The following is a 7511-nucleotide window of genomic DNA, read 5'->3' on the forward strand; positions in this document are numbered from 1 at the left end:
TTCAATAAATATACTGTCATTAAAATGTTAATATAAAAAAAATATATTTTAAAATACAGAAACAAAATCGTTTTAATAAGTAAAGATTCTGAAAATATTGAAGGAGATCCAATAATTATTGAATATATATTTACAGTAGTAACAACAAATGATATTTTATTATATGATATGATTAATATCATGTTTTTAAATATGATGGTTTCATTCTAAACATGGTGATTATCTCTAATATGGACACCCAACATAATATATAATATTTACCACCTGAATCTAACCATGTCATGTCGAAAAAAATGGAAAAGTCAGCCATCTATTAATTATCATGTTAATTACTGTGCACCTTTAGCCCCAACAGCAGGGGGCTAAAATACCATACTTTTACATATTCTTTCATTATTTAAAAACAGTTGCTTTAATTATCTTAAACAAAACTAAAAATCATAAAAAAGACCTCAAAATATATGCTTCTGCGCGCGATCGCATCAAGGATCAGACAAAAATACACGTGCATCTTGAAAAGCGGATGTTTTGGAAAGTGCTATGCCACGTTTTTGTGCCATCTAGTGGTTTAGAGGAAAATAATATTAGGGGCACCTTTAGCCCTGTTGTACCCTACCATCAATGAACTATTAAAGGGTTAGTTTTAGTTAGCCCATAAATTACTCACCCTCAAGTCATCCTAGGTGTATATGACTTTCTTCTTTCAGAAGACTCACTTTCTGTGAGACACTTTTTTTATGGATGGGTGCTTTTTATTTAACTTCTTTTGGACTTTTATTCTCGCTGTAGTATTGTTGCCGCCGCCGCCATGTCGTGAAGGGAACATGCGAAACTACTTTGTTTGGGCTTCCAAAAGAGGACGATATCTGCCTCGTCATGCCTGGAGCTGATCCGTGCTGGTCGCTGAGGAAATTCTTCAACTTCGTGCTGTGGATTGCCGGATCGGCTTTCACCGTGGACGAAGCGGAATCCAGCCCGGGGTCGTCACATGTGGTTGCCGCAGGCATCACAATATGGTAAGGGACGTAACATTTCCGTCACACGCTTGAGGAATTCGGCCAATCACAACACACTGGATAGCTGGCCAATCAGAGCACACCTCACTTTTCAGAACGATGAGCTTTGTAAAAATCGACGCGTTTCAGAAAGGCGGGGCATAGAGGAGAAACAATAATGTACAGTATGTGGAAAATAATGTGTTTTTTGAACCTTAAACCGCATAAACACATTTCATTACACCAAATACACAAAATAATGTTTTTTTTAGCAGCATCATATGACCCCTTTAATTGAGCTTATGATTTATTGAGTATGAAATTCAGCGAAAAGGACTGATTGGTTTACGACAGTAACAAATCCACAGTGCAATCCACTGTAAATATGACAACGACATATTTACGAATTCTACTCACTTAACTGTAGAGGGCTCCAATGTCGCAAAAATACACAACTACACACAGTGGCTTTAAAGGGAAACTACACCCAAAGTGAAAAATCATTTATTCACCCTCATGTCATCCCAGATGTATATGGTCATCTTTCCTCAGATAAACACAAATTCAGATTTTTAGAAAAACAAGTGGATGAAACCCTCAATTTTGAAGTCTCAAGCCCCCCCGGATATAATGTGTGTATGCCGTTTGCTGTATGTATTTAAAATGAATCTTGTTTTGCACTTGCTGCCCTTATCTCACGCTCTTTCCATTTCTGTTTCCTTACACATATTTGTTTATAGACGGTTGCATGCAATCCAGAAATACAGCATATTTCAAAAATTTGGCTCTTTGTTGCGAGCAACTGATTTCGGGTTCGGGCTCTAAATTTAACAGTACCACTCAGACCTCTCGTTCAGACCTCTAGCTCCAACACACAGGCCTGGAAGTTTCTCATGAGTCTGAAGACCTTGATAACTTTAGCTCATGTGTGTTTAATCGGGGTTGGCGCTAAACTCTGCAAGACAGTGGCCCTCTCTTCAAGTCAACTGTCATACATGGGTTCATTAGTTTACACTCACCAAAAACACTGTGAAACGTGACATAAGCACATTGTTTATAGCTAAAGAAGTTTAAAATACTATTATTTTTCTTACACAAATATCACTTCTTTCATATGGATTACCATCATGATCATTTTGTGTGGTCTTTGAGGCATCAACTTTTGGGTTACCGTCCATGGAAAAAAAAAAACATTTGTGTCCTTCTGAAGAAAGAAACTCATATTCATCTGGGATGGCATGAGGGTGAGAGAATTCCTTATCCCTTTAAATCCTCCAGTCCTCTTGGGTGGATTACAGATTTTTATGAGTATTAACTATTGACATATGTCAGCTAGATGGCACAGGGTGTATTCAGAAGTCACAATATCTCACAAAAGTTAATGGACTGACCTTGCCCTGCTCCCCACCTCCACACGCGCTTATTTGAGATTCAGCAGATGGACTCGATCGTACACGTTAATGAAAACAGAACCAAAATAACCACCCCGGTTAATTACATTTCAGCGTGCATAGATATTTCACCGTGATTGCGCCTGTTTAAACACAAAGCGCGGATGCGAAATAGGATCATTATGTTCATAATGCATGTTTTCAATTTGCAGGCGCCAACATCTAGCACTGGGAACTATCCCACTCGCTTTTACTGAAAGATCAGCCATTTTCTAGGCAGGACTCCATTTTTAGACACTTTGTCCTCCTTATGTCCTTGTCTATCAGCCATCCCATTTATAACAGTTAATGTGTTCCGGGGTAAATGGAAGATCACACCAGGATGTGTGTGTGTGTGAGGGGTGACGTTATTCCACTGCCCCTTTGTTTTTGTATACGACGCTATCTTTGATGCCGGGGTGCTACAACCTTTCCTTGTCCTTCAGTTGCACCGGCTCACCATTTGTAAGTATTACGGATGCTCGGCTTTATTTCTGCTGCCATATGATTAATGTGGTGGCTCCGAGACGTGACGTGGAGCTGTAAAGAGGAGCCGGGCTGCAGCACCGTTGCGTCCTGCGTCACTTTCCCTCCCGGCCCGGCCCCTGCCAGATTCATTACCCTCCCTTCCTAATTAAAACTCTGCCATTAAGAGGGGAGGGAAAAAACAATAAGCAGAACGCTCGCCCGCATCCTCGAGGTTTACAGCGGAGTGCGATATTACAGCCGCACGTCAGAATGCAGCTCACGCCGGCATTTGCAAATCAGGGGTGTGGCTTCCACCGCTATATACAGGACCTCTCGGCTCCTTCATCAATCAAAGCCCGTAGATGTGACTGATGTTTTGATGTCTTTTATTGAGATGCTGTGATAAACCGAAACCGAAATAGCTGTAAGGTAGCAGCCTCGTGCCTTTATCGTATATATATATATATATATATATACGATATATATATATATTCAAAATATTCAGCATCAGATGTCCTGGAGAGTGATGATTTTATATAAAGCATATATTAAAGTGAAAGTCACCTCTATTGTACACGTTGAGAGATGTACTGCATTTATCTGTGTAGGATATTACAATGCATTGCATTTACATATGTCTGTTGTTTTATCACCTATGGGTGAGTGGGAATGAATATTTTATGAGCTGCGTGTGAAACAGATTCAGGCATTATGCTGATGTGCCCAATGGTTATGAGTCTTGAATGAATATATGTTTACAAAAATGTGATTTTTCTCCAATAAACATCTGTGCCCTCATAAATGCTGGGAATTTAAATGAGAAGCCGACAAATAGTATTTGCTCGGTGTATATCATGCAAGCATATTATGCCTTTCAGGTTTCTTTAATGGCCAGAATCATTTTCAAGCCTGTTTCAGAACAGTAATTCACATCAGCTGTATCTGGTCCAACCGCATCTGAAAATCTCGATTCCTGTCGCCCTGTGCAGTGACCTCCGGAGTATAATGAGAACTGCTGGCTCAAGAGCAACATTTCAGGCCAAGCATTGATTCTAAATGTGCTTACTAAATGAACAATTCCCTTTTGTATTAATAGAGCTACGTATTTAGCCTTGTGCATTTTCTTATCACAAAGCAAAAAAAAGATGCTTGCCCATGCAAAAGTTACTACCCCAACAGAGGTTGCTACAGGAATGAGCCCTAAAATCCAAAATCAATGGAGGTTTTTGGTTAAATGCCTGAAATAAGAGGTTAACACAAGCTCAAGATATTTTCATGTTTTATTCTACCACATAAAATACATCAATAATATCCCACACGATTTTTAAAAGTTTTTACGTGTCTTGAATAAGGTGGTTGTCAGCAGTTGGCTAAATGGGACTGCAGAGGTTGTCAGAGACTTTAAACGTCGTTTTTAGTCTCTTCTGAGTGGTTGTTTTCTGACAATTCAAAAGATATCACCCAAAAGTGCTATTTTTGTCTCTATAAATGATTCAGGTCTCTCCTTCAATGTAACTATGGGATTTTTTCCCAACCCATTGAAAAGTAATCCTCTCCTGAACAGCCCACATGATTTGAGATGTCACTCATGTCTGCAGCACAAGCAGCATGGGACATGCTACGCTGAATTTTAATACCGTTAGAGGTTTGCAAGGCCAAACATCAGTATTACTATAAATAAACATGAAATATCGATTAATTATATGTATTATTGCATTTGTAGACTGTGGAGAGAAAGAACAAAAGCACAGCTACTGTTTTTAGCAAACAGTGTTGGATAGTAACCGATTACATGTATTCTAGTTTACGTAATCAGATTCCAAAAATGTAGCACTTGTTATTAGATTGTTACATTTTAAAATGCTCATAATCAGATGACAGTTACTTTTTTATGGATTACGTCATTACAAATGATTCACAAAATGGCAGTAAATTATTCATAATTTTAATCTTCTTAATTCTTTTTTTCCCCTTTTAAAATGTTCCTTTCTAAAAATTCTACTTTGTGTCATATTTAGCTTAGAATATTCACAATATAGAAAGGCCATGTAATCGTAATTATTCATTTGTGATCCATGCTCCTGAATTTGGGAACGAAAGCACCTCTCAGTCAATTATACCATGTATGAGACAAACAATTGAGACAAACACTACTAAACTCTGATGTTGGTTAATGGTCACATTGAAATGCAGGTAAAGCAATAAAATATTTCCAATGTAAAAATGACATTTAATTTGACATTTGAATTAATTAATAGCTCATCACCACATAAAACCCCTGCAGTTCTTGCATTTACCCGAGTTTGGGAAACCCTGGAGTAATGCAATGTAAAAAAAGTAATCTAAAAGTAATCCAAAAGTAGTCAGAGTGCATTACCTAGAATTAGTAATCTCGATTATATTACTGACCACAATCTTCATCATGTAATTTGTAATCTGTAACCGACTACAATTTATAAGTAATCTACCCAGCACTGTGAGCAAACAGGTATGAGCAATCCGTTATACAAAGCTGCCCTGGTCAACAAACATTATTCAAAAAAGCCTGACTTTTGAATTATCTGACTGACCAATAGGAATCAAGTATTCCAGAGTGGCGTAATAAGCAACAACAGAAGACTGCAGTACTTTGCAGCACACTACAGTCCAGTGCCAAGTCCACTCAACACCTCTGGCTCTATTAAACACTCCAGCACACTGAGCTGCACTATAATTCAGGCTGCACCAAACCGAATAACACAAGACAAATCAGCCTCACTCTGCACCTTTAACATCCCAGCCAGATGAGTGACAGTGGTTTACTTACCTGCTCATGCTTATTTGCATAGACAATCTCCCCTCGTATGAACAGCAGCTGCAGCGTTCAGAGTTCCCTATGAGTGATCCACCCTGCATCACAATCAGCCCTAACGAGGTGATTACTCTCCATCAATAGGCTACTCACTAATACGCTCTTGTCATTGTTAGGCAAAGCAAAGACATCTGCGGTCCAGAGGTCACATTGCTTCACCCAGTTATTAACACAGCTCTGCCAGGCCATGCAGTCTGGTACAGTCTGCTGTACGCTGTTAAACCTACATGGTGAAGCAATAAACTGGACAGGTTCCAGCAAATAATCTAACTATTAGTCAAACGGCATAAAAGTACATTTTATTAAAGAATGAGAGCTAAATTACAGTCTATTTATGCAAATGAACTTGTTCCTGAGTAATACATTTTTAAGATTAAACACTGGGAAGTGAGCTTGCTTTTTCATTTGAACTCTAAAGGTTCTGCATGCAATAATAATACATTATATTTGCATTTTTAATTCAGTTTTGGCTTTGTTCCTTGACTGATGCATTTTGCACAGTAGTAGCACACGACTCCTGTCATTTCTTTATGTGCTACTATGCTATTATTCTGAATGATTTATTCTTGATCTAGCATAATTCGCTCTGATTGGCTGAAGTAATTCAGGCGTAAAACCTGATTAGCTGACTTCTGGGAGTAAAGAGCACCCAGGGTTTATTTTCCAGTCACACTAAGGCTCCATACAAACATATATACTTCTCTTCTATATAGTAGGTGAAAATGAATAGGTGAAAAAAGTAATAATTTCGAATTCACATAAAGCAGTAGGCTAAAAATACTCAAATGACCTTCTATTCCCAGAAAGACTCTTAAGTGCACATCCAATAAAGTGTAACAAGTGTCCGTCCACTTTTTCAGTGGCTATGGATTCGGAAATTTCTTTCACATCCATTTTCTACATAAGGATAAAAAAAAAAAAAACTAGAGTTATAAGCCGTGAATCAACCAACTATAGTTGGTTGATTCACGGCTTATAACTTATAGCTATGAAGTCAAACATTTGATGAATATAAATTGATTTTTTTAAATTTATTTTAAGATGTTGGTTATGTATAAAGAAACAACATATTTTACATTTATTGCAAAATATGCATGTACACAAATATTTAATCATTTTGAGCGCTAGAAGTTGGCAGGTGTTTTTTTTTTTTTTTTTTTTTTACATGATTTGCTTGTTTAGCTATTCTCTGTTTGGTGAAATTATCACGGATAATTTCATTTTTTACCAGAAATTCCATTATTTAAAAAACGTTGAAATAATGCAGGCTGATGGCTTAAACAAAAGCATATACCATTGATTAACAACCTCGTAGCTCACAGTAGGTCTGTCTTTAATGGTTTACAAGTTATCGTTAAAATCAGTTCCCATATAGAGGAAACGAATGGGATTTTTTACATCCGGAACCCAACTATTGCACTCTACGGACACTTTACTATCCCATGGGGCCACAGGAGAGGATTTGTGAAGGGCAGTGAATGCGGTACATCCGGATACACACATTCATACTATATAGAACACATTTTTTTTAATGGTTGCAAAGTATTACCTAATCTACAGCAATTTTGGAAGCAGTCTAAGAGTTTAAGGCACTCAGTAGTAAGTTAGCTAATGCCAGCTAAGCAAAACTAGGGTGAGAGTGACACCGGCAGACTCAGGTTGCCCAATGTGCACTACCTTCCAGGACCCTATACTTCATTTTTATATCAGTTTCAACAATTATATATATATATATATATATATATATATATATATAAATATACAGGT

General features: G+C 37.6%; 1 protein-coding gene across 1 annotated transcript in view; it reads right to left on the reverse strand.

Moving 5' to 3' along the window:
- The window catches only part of glra1 (glycine receptor, alpha 1), a 60533-nt gene that overhangs the window by 1729 nt on the left and 51293 nt on the right, over nt 1–7511 (reverse strand). The gene's annotated exons all lie outside the window — the stretch shown is intronic.

The sequence above is a fragment of the Sinocyclocheilus anshuiensis genome, unplaced genomic scaffold (genome assembly GCF_001515605.1).
Source record: "Sinocyclocheilus anshuiensis isolate Anshui unplaced genomic scaffold, SAMN03320099.WGS_v1.1 scaffold235, whole genome shotgun sequence".
In the NCBI taxonomy this organism is placed as follows: domain Eukaryota; kingdom Metazoa; phylum Chordata; class Actinopteri; order Cypriniformes; family Cyprinidae; genus Sinocyclocheilus; species Sinocyclocheilus anshuiensis.